The sequence below is a fragment of the Giraffa tippelskirchi genome, chromosome 12, assembly GCF_054371585.1.
Source record: "Giraffa tippelskirchi isolate mGirTip1 chromosome 12, T2T-mGirTip1v1.2.pri, whole genome shotgun sequence".
NCBI classification, from domain to species: domain Eukaryota; kingdom Metazoa; phylum Chordata; class Mammalia; order Artiodactyla; family Giraffidae; genus Giraffa; species Giraffa tippelskirchi.
Genome location: NC_137286.1, coordinates 56,278,576 through 56,293,453, shown reverse-complemented (window position 1 = coordinate 56,293,453; position 14,878 = coordinate 56,278,576).

The window sequence follows — 14,878 nt, the reverse complement described above, 5'->3', positions numbered from 1 at the left end:
ATACTAGCACAGCAGAGGATCAGATGACCGAACCGAGCCCCTGTCAGAGAAGCTGAAAACAAACTAGGAAGGTGTTTGATCCACAATGATGATGCAGCCCATCATTTCAGCAAGTCGTACATATGGCACTTAGTTTTGAACATGACGATACTGCTCAGGGCCACTTCCAGGTGCCGTTTGCCATCTGCCTCCATCCAGAGCACGGTGCCCACACCCTCAGACTGGCACAGAGTCAGACAATGTGTGCGCTGCGCTCATCTTTGCTTCGTTCAGTCCAGTCTGTCTCCATGCGCAGCTAGTCAGCAGCTTGGTTCTCCCTTTCCACGTGGGCGCGATTCCACTGTGTTAAACCATCCCAGTCACATCATTCCTCCTCCAACTGGCTTCCACTTCTCAGGAAAGCCATGAGGATGGATGCGGCTCTCCTGCCTTCACGCCATCACCACTCGGGATTTTTCATTTGAAGCGATCACCTCGAGCTGAATTTCAAAGTGCTCTCGGAGCCGTAATGAGATTCCCAGGCACTCTTTGGAACCCAGCTGATTCTCTTGGCAGCGGCACACGAACTCCACATAATCTGTTTATTCCTATTGTTCAAGGGGCAGCATATGGCGACGGCAGAGAGTACCTATGCACTGATATCGTGAATTGCCATCATTGGCAGTCGTCTGATGGCACTCGGAGGGCTGTGCATGGATGCAGTGTGGCATAAGAAAAAGCCACATCAGTCAGCAAAACAACATACGCCTCTGCTGTATGGAACCAAACCCTCTTAAGTCACGTGGCCACACTGTACTGAGGCTTTCTTGCTAACCAAGGCAAGTCTTTCTTTTTGTCCTAAGCATGGCTCACCTTTGGAGGAAACTGTATGTCAAAACTTGTGCAAAGGCATTTTTTTTTTTTAAAGATAAACCTGATGGGTTACTTCTCTGCTTAATATCGTCAAGGTCACCCTTCTTCCCTGCCCTTTTATAAATGTTAAATGCCACACTTCATGGTACAATCCAGCAGACGATCACCCACCAACTCCCATTCTTCCACCAGAAAGAGCTGTTCATCAAACACACTGCTCTCTTGTGTCCCTCTCAGCATCTATCTCCTCACACTGTTTTCTCTCCCCGAGATGCCATTCTTGCTCCTTCTACATAGAAAACATCTGTTTGGACTTCAAGGTCCAGTTCAGATGCTGCCTCTTCTTTGTAGCACTGAGAGTCTCTCCTCCTGAGGTGCCCAGAGTGCTTTGTACATGCATGTCACGTTCTACTCCATCCTTATTTTTCTATACATCTGATTCTCAAGCTGGTCTGACTTCCTTGAGACAAGAGTCACATCTTTCTGATCTTTGCTCAGTTCCCCAAAAGAACGCATGCCACATGCCACTCTACCATCCTGTTATGAACTTCAGTGTTCTTTAGATCCATGAAATGCAGGCAGGGTTAAGGCTTCCTTCGGAATAAAAGTCAGCTGTGAACCGAAGTCTGTGCTGGAGCCAGGTGAGGAGCAGAAGTGACATGAATAATGTACATTCAGTGGAGACTGTGGTCAGCTCCAGTCAATCGTCACTATGCAGGACTGTGGACTAGGTCTTACTAGATTGTTTGATTACCACCTCAATCCTCAGCACTCCTCATAACCGAGAGACTCCAGAAATCCAAACTTTTTAAGATTAACAATCAGAAAAATCCAAACTTCTAAAATAGCATATAGACCAAATATAGAGCTTCCCAGGTGGTGCAGTGGTAAAGAACCCGCTTGTCTATGCAGAAGACACAAGAGACTCAGGGTTCATGCCCTGAGTCAGGAAGATCCCCTAGAGAAGGAGATGGCAATCCACTCCAGTATTCTTGTCTGGAAAATTCCATAGACAGGGGAGCCTGGCAGGTTATAGTCCATGGGACCACAAAGAGTTGGACATGACTGAGCACACACACACACACACACACACACACACACACACACACACACGGAACAAATATAACACATCTGTGGATTTCAGTCTCGGCTTTACCTGACCTCTTTCAATCCTGTTCCATGACGGGGTAGGGAAGCTGAATCAGTCTTCCCCTCCCCTGCATATGTGCCTCTAAAGTGCAGAGGAGAGCATGCAGCTGATTAATTATGAGTGTTAATAGCCTGACACTTAAAGTGATAAGGAGAAGCAGCTATGTCATTAAAGGGGTAGTTTAATACACTAGTCTAAATGCTACCTTTTCTCCACCTAACACACCCTCAAATTGTTACCTCCAAATATTGAAGCATAAACGTGCTTAGCATTTATAACACTGAACACAGTGGAATAAGGTCAAGCCATAAGTCTAACATTTCATATGTTTGAGTTCTGTATCTGACATTCCCATTCCCTTGGGGTACAACTTTTTAATTATTATTTATAGATAATCTTTTTCTTAACCACCTGAGAAGTGCAATTATCACCCTGAAATGCAATGGCTGAGGTATCATTTTTTCTGAAATGGAAATTTTCTACCCAAGTAGTGACCAAGGCATACAATTTAATACTATAACATCCCTGACAGCCAATCAGAAATCTGAGTGTCCAGAATGTGAAAACTAACTCATAATTACCAGTGGAACTGGATCATTTTAAAAAGAAAAAAACAAACCAAACCCCTTTGCTTGCTCTTAAGATCCCTTTCCCCATCTTATTCCCATAGCTATTCCTATTGTTGATGGGATATTTGCCCTGACTACTATCTTGGTCCTGAACATAGGGTTATTAGGATGAATAGTTTTTTACAAAATTCAATGGATGTTAGGTGCACATGTATTTTCCAGTCCATATTTTGCAGACAGGATAGTCTCCAAAGTGCTGGCATATTACCAAAACTGACAGTCATGGCGTGAATGGAGCTTTAGCTAACATCTGAAAGGAAAATAATACTCAATGGATTTTAAATCCAAGAGCTCAGAACTAGCAGTCAAGACACTTAGGACTCATTGCCAGTTTTCCAAGATAAAATATGTTCAAAGCTAGCAGTATGTATGTGCACTAACAATTCTGTAATTTTAAATGAATGATGTTAGGGGAGGGAATGGAGTTAGAAGGGTGTAGGGAAAGAAGAGACTTGGCCAAAACTATGATGGCAGAAATCTGGCCAAAGGGTATAATTGTATATGATGCATTGCAATCCCGGATTCCAGGTGACTAGTCTATGAAGTGTAGGCAATTATACTATGTTCAATGAATTCATGTCTTGAGTAGTAAACTTGGTTTGCCTTTCCTAGAAACAGTTCATATCAGACTTCACTTTTGTAAGAGTAGAGCGTAAATCACCACTGAGCTGAGCTGATGACTTTGTATCATCTGATATCACTCATGGGTTGGAAAGGATCTGGCAGTTCAGCTAGTGATTTCCACCATCTCGCTAGTGTCTGAATCCCCTACATGACAGGTTAACAGAAGGTCATCCATTTTGTAGTACTGCATCTCCTGTAACAGAGAACTCTTTAGAAATATCTTTCCGATATTGCATCTTTCTCTTTTATGCTTCCATGTATGCATGCGTGCAGTCGCTTCGGTCGTGTTCGACTTTTTGTGACCCTATGGACTGTAGCCCACCTGGCTCCTCCGTCCATGGGGTTCTCCAGGCAAGAATACTGGAGTGGGTTTCCATGCTCTCCTCCATGGGATCTTCCCAACCCAGGGATCAAACCTGTGTCTCTTTATGTCCTCTGCACTGGCAGACGGGCTCTTTACCACCGAGTCCCCAGAGAAGCCCTTTAAGCTTCCATGCATTGATCTAAGCCTGAGCCATTGAGGATGTACAAAATACAATGAACTTTTCATTTATATGACATCTATTGGACCTTTCTTCAAACAGCACTGAAGACTACGCTTATGACCTTCAAATTCTTTTCAGTTCCTAGTTAAACAACCACAGTTTCTTCCATTGCTCTTCATATGATGTGGCTTCTTGACCCTTGCTTAACAGAGTAACTCCACCCTGGAAAGTAGTTCAAAATCTCACATTAGTTTCAGCAAACCATGAACATTGTGCCAGCCATGGCTCATTAGGTAAATTCAGAAATTACCTTAGGCTAGATTTCTCTGACTTCACTTCTATATCCAGAAAATAACATATAATTTTGATTTATTTTCCTGCTGAGCCATACTAGCTAGACAAGTCATACTATTCAATAGCATTTTGATTATTCCTTTACTTACCTATAATTTTAAATATCTACTCTGTGCCAGGCAGTGTGGTAGATCAGTACTGTGGGTACAACTGATGACAAAACAGTGTTCCTGATGTCATGGAACTGTGCTTCCCAGCTAGGTCATTGACCCAAACCGATTCCCTAGTTAAGGGAAGTGAGACTCCTTCCTCAGAACTTCACTGTCCCTTGCATGTATCTCCACATGGCCCTTGCATTTGTAAAATAATTGTTTGTTTTCATTTCTGCCTTCCCTGTTAAACCCAAAGACTCCTTAGGGGAATGGCTGTGCTGCATTCATCCACATCTGGCCAGAGGAGGGCACCCAGGGCGCAGTCATGGGCAGATTTGTTGATCACGTGCTTTAGCTCTCATCTCTCTATGTAAGCGGTGTGTTGACCAAGATAATTCATTGTTCCAACTTACTACTTTCTATTGCCATTGTGAGAATTCAGGATAGATCCTTGTGGAGAAGGAAGCTCTAGAAATAAGGGTTTGCTTTATATCCTCTTCACTATGCCATTTCTAAAGCTGTAATTACTTGGTGATTCTTGAAAATTACATCAGATTAACAATTAGAATGACTCATAATATGCAGTAATTTTCATAGCCATCATCTACGTAATCTCTTTGATTTTCTTCTTTACAAAAGCATGGAATACAAAGATGGAAATAATATATTGAAAAGATATCAAATAGTTTTTAAGTACTTGATGGAGTCAGTTGATGGGTTATACTCTTATTTACATTTTAAATTAACTTTGAAAAATCAATCCTGCAAGGTAGCCTTCTAATGGATACACTTATGAATATACAATGCATTTGATATGTCATGTTAAAGAAAATAAAGATGTTTGCTGCTTCTACCGACAAATCCTATTGATACAATTGGTTCAATGAAGTTGTCAAAATTTTCCAACACAAAACAAATGACCTCTACATTTATCATCACTAAAGGTTTCTGCTAATTAGCATCTAGAGATATCATATTATAGGTGCTTCTTTAAAAGCTATCAGCCCTCCAGCTCTGCGTAGTGACATGGTATCTATCAGTGTCTCATGGTGCCTGCAATTCTGACAAAAGACACTTTGAAGAACTGGCACGTACCTCCATATTTGCATTTCTGCATCTCATTATGGGCATAATTGCATACCAACACAGCAATTCTTCTTCACTATCTCAAAAAACTTTATCAGCAATTTCTGAAATAAATGCTTAAATGTCAGCTATTGACAAGCAAGAAAAGCTGACCTTTGAAGGTTCTCTTTCTTCTGAGATGTGCCCTGCTATGACTTGTTTCTTAACTTTCTGTCTGTGTTTGGTAACAGAAAAGGAACACAGTGACTCTTAAGAACTGTGGTTGACTGCGGCAAACTAGAAGGGAATGAAGGAACTGCAAAATGGCTACTAACAGTGATCTGGAGTTCATTGAATATTTGCCAAGACAAATCTTTAAAATCACAGAAACTTTAAAGAGGGTGAATACCAACACTTTTTTGTTTACAATGCAATTTCTGCAAAACTATATATTGTTTCCACATTAACCAAAATGAGCTTATCCACGATTAATGTTATGACAAAGAACCAAACAACCTTTCTCCTATAAGCATGCAACCCATTTTACACATTGTCACAAGTGGAGGTTAAGTGTTGGACAAGCACCAACAGCTAATCTAAAACTGCACAGAACCATTTACACCCTCTCCTCCGAGATCTCGTCTCCCTGGAGTGGCCTCAGCCGCATGGATCTCCTATCATATCATACGCCTTTATCCTGTCATCAGCCCCTGTTTGGAGCTACCTCAATTTGCACAGCAATTTGGTACACATTTTTCTGAAAGCACTAATCAATTTTAACTCACGTTGAAATGCCATAGAAATGGCTGCCAATGTCCAGAAAATGCTAATCAATTTTGAAAATCTACATCATGGCTCACATCCCAGATTTTCTACCCAGTCCACATCAAACAGAAATGATATAAAATCATGTTAACATGTTCAGCCGCTTGTTTGCTTGTTGTCGCCGAGGCACTGGTCATGCTTCAATGACAGACTAACTGCCGACTTGGAAGCTCATCCAGTTTGCATGACTTCTGGCGGCTGTGTGGTGACGACGTGAAGTGGCTGTCGCACTTCACGTTCAAAGACAGGGATTTCCGTCTGAATCCTTTCTCCCACTTCGCTTTTGAAGAGCATAAGGGATATGTTTTTCTTAGATGGAGAAATAGGCATTTTTAATGCTTCTATTTCCCCCAAAGAACATCCCCTAGTGGGAAAGCCACTTCTTTGACAGACATGACATGTAAATTTATATTTCAGACCCACTGAGAAATCTAGACACTATAGAACAGAATGAACAGTTTAGTGGACAAAGCCCATACAAATAAGTCTTTCCTAGCAATAAACAAAAACCTCTCTCAGAATTTTGATTTAGAAGGGAGCTTAAAAACCAGCTAGTTTAACCTCCCCAACATGAGAATCTTCTTCAAAGAACTCCCAGAAAGATAGCCCTTCTGTTCAATAGAATTACACTACTCCCCAGGAGGGGAAATTTCACTAAGAAGCCCATCTCTTGATTCAGAAATTTATAATAAATCTAGGCTCAAATCCTTCTTTTGTTGAAACCTGTCCTAACTGGTGCTAGGCTGTTCTAAAGGAGCAAAGGGTTGCCCTGTTTCTTGACAACAATTGCTTTGCTACTAAGTTCTCTTGGCTCCGGGGAAAACATGGGCCCGTTCAGTCTTTGATTTCTCCTAGGACGTGGCTCCCAAATAGCCCGTGGCTCTCCTCATCAGTTTCCCCTGGGCATTCCCCAGTTGGCCAGCAGCCCTTCTGAAACACCCAGAACTGTCTTGGCGTCGCCACGAGTTGGACCCGACTTAGTGACTGAACAGCAATAACTTGGTTCTCTCCATCTGCAGAGTCTGCAGAACAGGGAGCAGGCTCAGGCTGAGTCGGGAAGATGCCTTCTGCTGATGGTAGAAGACTACGCTTCACAAGCACAAGCCCAGCTCTTTGCAGATCACTGAGCCAGCACCGTTTAACCAGGAGCATATCATTGCTCCCAAAATTTGAAGTGCCTCCCAGATCCCCAAGGTCCCCACTTCACCGTGTGGTGCCGACCCAGTGGTGAAGTATCCAATGAACCCCAAGCCCCACTGAACTTCAGAGGACCGGTATCAAGTGACAGATTTTCCTGTGGTCATACGTTTCATGCTAGGACTCAATCTAGAATTTTGCTCCGTGGTTGTATTATTTGAAGGAGAAAATGGTGGCCAGCAGGTAAAAAGAGCAGAACTGAAAAGAAGCCTTGCATTTAATTCCATCTAATTTATGCTGCTGTGGGTGGGAATCGAAGTTCATCTCCCAGACATTAATTAAAGCAGAAACGTAGGGAAATGTCAGTCCTCTGGCTGCAAAGGCCCTTTTCAGGAGGAAGCCGGGAGCTGGGAAAGTAGGTCTGCTATTTCGTTGCTGTCACAGAGCTCATAATAGAGGGCAGCCGGCTCTATGGGTTCTCAGAAACTGTCCCGTCTCCCAGTCAAGAATCTTTCAGCAGAGAAGAAGAGGACCTGGAGCCTGGCAGCTGTATCCATGGGAATTCCCCACCGACAGGGAGGGGAAGGGACTCTGTGCAGCCAAGGGCTCAGCAGTCAGCCCTGTTCTTATGTTGAGATCTCCAAGCATTTCCCCCACAAGGCGTTTTTTTTTTTTAACCCACCCACATATTTTGCTGGAACAAAAATACTATACTCTTCTGTTTGTTCCCCCTCCTCCCTTCCTTTGGACTTTTTTCTTCCAGTTTTATTGAGAAAACTGAACATGCCTCATTGTATAAGTTTAAGGGGTGGCACATGATGGTTTAACTTACATCTGTTGTGAAATGGTTACCACAATAAGGTCAGCTAACACACATCTTCTCATACCAATACGATAAAAAAAGAAAGGTGAAAAGGAATGCGGAGTTCTCCTTGCGATGAGAATTCAGCATTTACTCTTTCAACAGCTTTAACAGCTTTTCTCTATATTACACAGCAGTGTTAACTACAGTCATGTCGTATGTGACATTCCTAGTACTAACAGCTGGGAGTGTGTACCTTTTTTATTCTGTTTTAATGAATTGTCAATTAAGAAGTCTTAAGGAGACAGAAGCAGGGAGATCCTGGCTTTAAATTTAAACAACAGGAAATGAAAACGGAAAAAAGTAAGGCCAGAATAAGGCAACCTCTTTTCCTAAATTTAGAAGGCCTTGACATCCCCGGGAAAACATGCTGTGTGATGGTGCACAAAGTTCTGCAGGAAGAGAAACTGACTTACGAATAATTCTAGAAAAGCACTACATTTTGAGGCCAAATTCTCTCTAGACCTGGGGCACAGGGCCACCCCTGGAGGCAATGTGAGATGAGGAATAAAGCGCTCAGCACATACTGGGCTTTCTTTTCAGAAGATGCAAAATGTACTCTACCATTTTATTCTAGAGAATTGGAAGAAAAAAAAAAAGAGCATCTGAGAGGAAAAAAGATGTGAGCAGAGTTTCTGTGAATATATTTCTGCTGGACACAGATATGGCAGTAATTTCGATAAATACTTCTACAGAATTCTGCTTACCTCAACTACTTTTTGCTAGTTAAGCAATAAAAACAAAACCAGGTTTATCATTAAATCAAGGCATCATGGTTTTGTTAGACCAGGCAAGGGTTGACAAATTTTATCCATAAAAGGTGAGATGGTAAAAAAATTTTAGCCTTTGCAGTTTATGCATTTTCTGCCCCAACAACTCAGTTCTGCCCTTGTAGTACAAAGTAGTCAGAGACAAAATAGGAACGAGAGGTCTGGATGTGTTCTGATAACACAATGAAATTGTATTTTGTCAAATTCTTATGTGCCACAAAATATTATTTTTTTGAAATATTTTTTTTTTTAATTTTTTTCAGCCATTTAAAAATGCACACAAAAAATTGTAATTCTCACTCTGTTCAAAACCAGGTGATGGGTGGTGCTTAGGCCACCAACTGTCAACCCCCTTCTGAGTTCTCAACTCACTGGTGTTGAGCCAGTGGAATCCTTTCCTATTTTTGTAATCAGGCTTCGAGCATTTAAAACTGCAAGCTGTGTGCTAACAGTACAATTTAATTGTATCATCCTAAATACTAATGTTGGATGGAGATTCTTTCTTGTCCTTGGGTTGTGGGAGTCAGGCAATGTTTCAATATGTGCAGTCATTTTGGTCAGTATCGATCAGCTACATATGACTCGGCAGGCACTGTGCAAGATAAGGCATACATGCACACATATGATATGTAAGATGAGGCATGGCCTTACTGTGACTTCAAAGGTAATCATGGAAGGTACAAGCTCGAGAGGTTTGCATGGGATTTGATGTTATCCTATGCTCAATCCCTACCACAAAGCTGTGAGAGAATGATTTTACAGCTCCATTTCACAGATGGGAAAGCTGAGGGTCAGCCTGGTTGTTTACATAAGACCACTCAACTTGTATGTAGTAGAACTGGAATTTGAACCCACGCTTTTCTATTCTCTCTCCTATGGGCTCTCATCCCTTCAGATCTTCCACACTCAAGATGAAGACCTTAATTTAACCAGCAATGAATGGGACCTAACTTAGCCTGAGCGCACCGAAAGCTACTCTGGTCTCTAATTTCCCACGTGACTCAGACATTTCCTTTAAGAAATGAATGTGTAGAGGCAATCGTGAGAGGCATAGAGCTTCCGTGCTCTGGGGGGAAACTTAGCTAAGTAAAAAATACAGCTACAAAATTATTGGCATCTCACAAGTAGTTAAAGGCATTTGTCAGTTGAACTGCCAAATATTTATATTTGAAGATCCACCCTGTGCTAAACATTTGTCTAGGCACTGAGGATGCTGCAGTAAACAAAATAGAAATTCCTGCTCTCGGGGATTTATGTTATACTGGGGGGAGATAGGCAGTAAACAATAAAATAAGTAAAACATATGCTATGTCAGATGGTGATAAGTGCTGTGGGAATAAAACAACCAGCGAAGGGTGATTGAGAGTACCAGAGTGGTGTGGGTGTGGGAGAGAGGCAGGGACATGATTTCCAAGAGGCTTGTCAAAGAAGCGTCACCAAGGAGATAATGTTTGAGGAAAGGCCTAAAGGAGAAGAGGTGTCGAGCCTTCTTTCCCTCCAGGGAAAGGGGACTGCGGGGCGGATGGGGGGGGGGTTCAGAAGTGGCAGGCAGAGCCTTTCATGATTTGGCGCCCAGTGGAAACATTTTGAAGGAATCATGGAAGCATTTTAAGAAAAGGAGTGGCATAATCTAATCTCATTTATAATGTGATAGAATTACTCTGGGCTTCCTTTGTGGCTCAGAAGGTAAAGCATCTCCCTGCAAAGCAGGAGACTCAAGTTCTATCTCTGAGTCAGGAAGATCCCCTGGAGAAGGGAATGGCAACCTACTCCAGTGTGCTTGCCTAGAGAATTCCATGGACAGAGAAGCCTGGCAGATGACAGTGCACGAAGTTGCAAACAACTGAGGGACTAACGCTGGCCCTGGCTAGGACTACTCCAGAAGCTGCTTTAAGCAGAGGTGGTAGAAGGCAAGGGTCTAAATGACTGCAGTCATTTAGGTGGGGGTGTTGGGCCTTGGACGAGAGTGGCAGCTATTAAGGGTGACATCCTAGGTCTCGCTGCGATAACAAAACACCACAGCCTTGGTGGCTTACACACAACACACATTTATTTCTCATGGTTCTGGAGGCTTGAAGTCTGCAGTTAGGCAAAGGTAGATCTGGTATCTGAGAGCTCCCTTCCTGACTCAGAAATCCATCTCTCTAGAGTGTCTTCTATAAGGGTGCTAGTCCCATTTAAGAGGACTCCACCCTCACGTCCTAATCACCTCTCAAAATTGAGCCCTTAATACCATCTTAATACCATGTCTTAATTCTATCACCTTCAAGGTTAGGATTTGAACATATGAATTTGGAAGGGGACACAAACATGCAGTCTATTGCAGATGGTAAGGGATGGGGCTTCTCAGGTAGTGCAGTGGTAAATAATCTGCCTGCCAACACAGGAGATGCAGGAGATGAAGCAGGTTCGATCCCTGGGTCAAGAAGACCCTCTGAAGAAGAAAATGGCAACTCACTCCAGTATTCTTGCCTGGGAAATCCCATGGGCAGAGGAGCCTAGCAGGCTACAGTCCATGGGGTCACAAAGAGTCAGGCATGACTGAACGACTGAGCATACACACACACACACACACAAGAAGGGATCTGATTGAAATCCAAGCCAATAGCATTTACCAGCCATGAGATACGGAGTAGGAGAGGAATAAGGAATCAAGGATGACCTCCAGCTTCTGGGCACAATCAGCAGGAAGGGTGGAGTCACTAGTTCCTGAGATTGGGAAGACAGTGGCAGTGGGAAGTTTGCAAGTGGAAGACTGAGGAATTTGTTTGGGATACGACAAATTTGACTTGTCTATTAGACACCAAAGCAGGGGTGTGAAGAGGCAGTTAGAGGTTAAGAGTCAGAAGTCCCCACGTGTAGTACGTACCATCAGTTCAGAGATAGAGGCACGAGAATGAGAAAAGGGAAATCTTTGCAACTTAAACTTGCAGGTTAAGAGGGCAGCCAGTACAACTCCCTTTACATCTGCTACCTTATATTTTGCTTCAGCAATTTGGAAGTTTGGCCAGAGTTCACCTGTTTGAGGATGACACTTTTCGGAAATTTTCTGCCTCCCTTTTACTAAAAAGTTTGATGTGATTAGCTGGAGATTTTGCGCTTAATTTTATAACCTAGAGATTTAGAGTTTGGAGATTTTTACTATTGACACTTGATAATTTTCTCTTAGACTGCTCAACTCAGAGGTGGTCTTTTTTTTAATCCTGATATTTCAAATGCACTTATTATCATGGAGCTCAGCTTAGCACAAATTGTATGACATCCATTGATCAAGTCATCATATCCATTTAAATGCTTAAAATGAAAAGAAAAAAAAATTGGATGATGACTGAATCCAATACAGGTGGTGTGTTTCTGCACCTTCTCTCTATGAAAAACATTAAGTGGATTGTTTTTACCTGCTGTTATTGCCATGTTGGGATACATTTCCCACGTGATATCCACATTTTCAAAGGGGAATCTACTGCATGAATGGTTATAATCTCCTTTCACTTTGACAACATTGAGATGGCAAAACCAATGTCAGCCATTGGTCCACGCTCAAAGGATAACTCTCTGCTGCCCATTTGCTTCTCACCGACTCCAAAGGCTCATCTGCAAAATCTTATCCAAGGAAACAGTCAGGGTGTCTCTCCCTGCCTCCCCACCTCCTTCTCTCACTTTATAGAAACAGAGGCAAATGTTGCTTAATCGAATTGTCGCTTTTTTTCATGTCTGCTAAATCTAATATTAAAACATGGTCCTCAAGAGAACTATGACTTGGGATAAAGATTAAGGTTCAAGGATAGATTTTATGCAGCAGGAAAAGAAGGAGAGAGTATAAAACATGCTAAAGTGTATTACCTACAACTGCTCTCATCGCTTCTCTTGTCAGATGCAAATTGAAGAAAAATCTCAGGATTGGGAATGATTACTTATGGGAAAAGTGAGAGATTTTCTTGAAACACAACAGTTCTTTTGGGAAAAGAAATTCATAAAGGACATGACTTGGGTTTTTCCTCTCCTGGGGTTGAAGTGAAAAGTTGAAAAAGAAAGAAGAAGTCATTTCCTTCCCCTGCATTTTCGCGGGAGCTCTGGGAGAGGAATCTTACTGGACACATCCCCACGCTCCCGGGCTGGGCAGGAAGCGTCTAGCTACTCTGAGCAGCAAGTGCAGAGGAGCCGAGAACAGAACAGCGGTCTACGCTGTCGCAGGCAAGTGCCACCCACCTGGGTTGAGTCGCAGCGCGCTTTGTGCCTTGATCTCGGCTTTTACATGGGAGATACCGTGTTACCCGTCCTGTTGCCCACTCCGCCCTGGCTTGAGATTTAAATAAAAACAAATTACAGGTCTTAACAGTGATAGATGGACTGCTTTTACATTTGTGTAGAGTATTTTTGCTCAAAGATTAAAGGCTTACGCATTTATCTGCATAAACTAACCTCTGGAGTAGGGTACTGCTGACATTTTCCAAGAAAAATGAATCTCCTAACTTATTCCAAAGAGAAGACTTGGTATTTGTATGGCCAGAGTGACCTTTGCAAGTGCCCTTTCAGATTAGGTGCACTACATGGAAAATTGTGCTCTTACAGTACTCCATAAATCATACCTACCAATTTTCTTTAAAGGGGTATGTAAATATCAGTGTACCAGGTGGGTAAACAACACTAACCTCGTACAAATGGCTTGAAAATTGAAGAAAAACACCTTATTTTGCTGCTGAAATTGCTTTTGAAGCCCAACATCGGGGCTTGGTTTGTAGAATGCATGAAATGATTTGTGCACAGGGAATAGAAAATGGGCTGATGATAACCACCCTGTACACAGGTCCTGTATTTCTGAGTTCTTTCCAGGATCAAAGATACTGTTGCTACTTATTATTTTTCTTTGTATATCCCAACTGCATGCACATGTTAAGTGACACCTTGAGTATTTGCATATTTCCAAAGTGGTTAGACAGCTATTTTACCTGGTTAATACTTCTAGAGAAGTCTTCTTGTTTTGATCACATAACACTTCATTTAAGCAGAAGGAGGGGGGGAGGAAAAATTTACAGAGAAAAGTAAAGAGAGAGGCTATAGCTTTTGAAACTTCCAAGGTCTTAATATGATAAGCACTATTTTTGTGATTTAGTGGAATGTGTTCGTTGCATCTCCTTATTTTAAAATAGGAACAGACAAATGGGAAAAAAGAAAAGTCCCTGCTATTGAGGCATTTTAAAGGAATGACTGCGGCATAAGATACAGTTTGTACTACATCCGGTTGATACGAATAGTTTGAAACTCAGTTTTGTACAGTTTTCATAAGCTAGAAATCCTTGAGTTTGACACTTTTGGGAGTTTGTGGCAAAAGTCATGGTTGATATCCTGAGAACTTTACATATAGTAAAATTCACATTTCTTAATCAAAGAAGTTGCCCAAGGGGTGAGACTTTTAAAACATATAGTGTTTAAGTAGATAACTCTTGACATTCCTGTGTACTATATAGTGCATATGTCATTCAGAAGTAACAAATAAATGGTGGGATACATAATTTTATGAACTAGAAGATTCATGATTGCAAAGATGTCATTTCTCTCAAAATTGGTCCACAGAGTCAATATAATCACAAAATCTTAGCAAGTCTTTTCTGTGTGTATGGAAATCCATTCTTTTTCATGTATTTCTTTTGTCCTTTCAGTTTATTCTCTTCATTTCGTAACTTTATAAAATGAGTTCTTAGCTCATCCATTTTAAAGGTTCCTTACCTCATTTATGTATTTAAAATATAAATTTTCTTCAAAACTCTACCTTAGTTTTATCCCTCAAATATTGCTATGTAACATTTTCACTGTCATTCAGTTCTAGGCATCTTAAATTTGTGTTATTTATTTAGTGGTATGCTTTTTTTTAAAACTTTTACTTTATGTTGTGTTAATAGTGGGTGATTCTGAAGAAAATGCATTTCCCCCCACAGTGTTTAGGACTAAAATTCTACTGAAATTTTTGCTTCTAAATCAGTAATATATTCAGTGGTGTCACATGAGTAATGGCTAAATACAATATTTCATTTT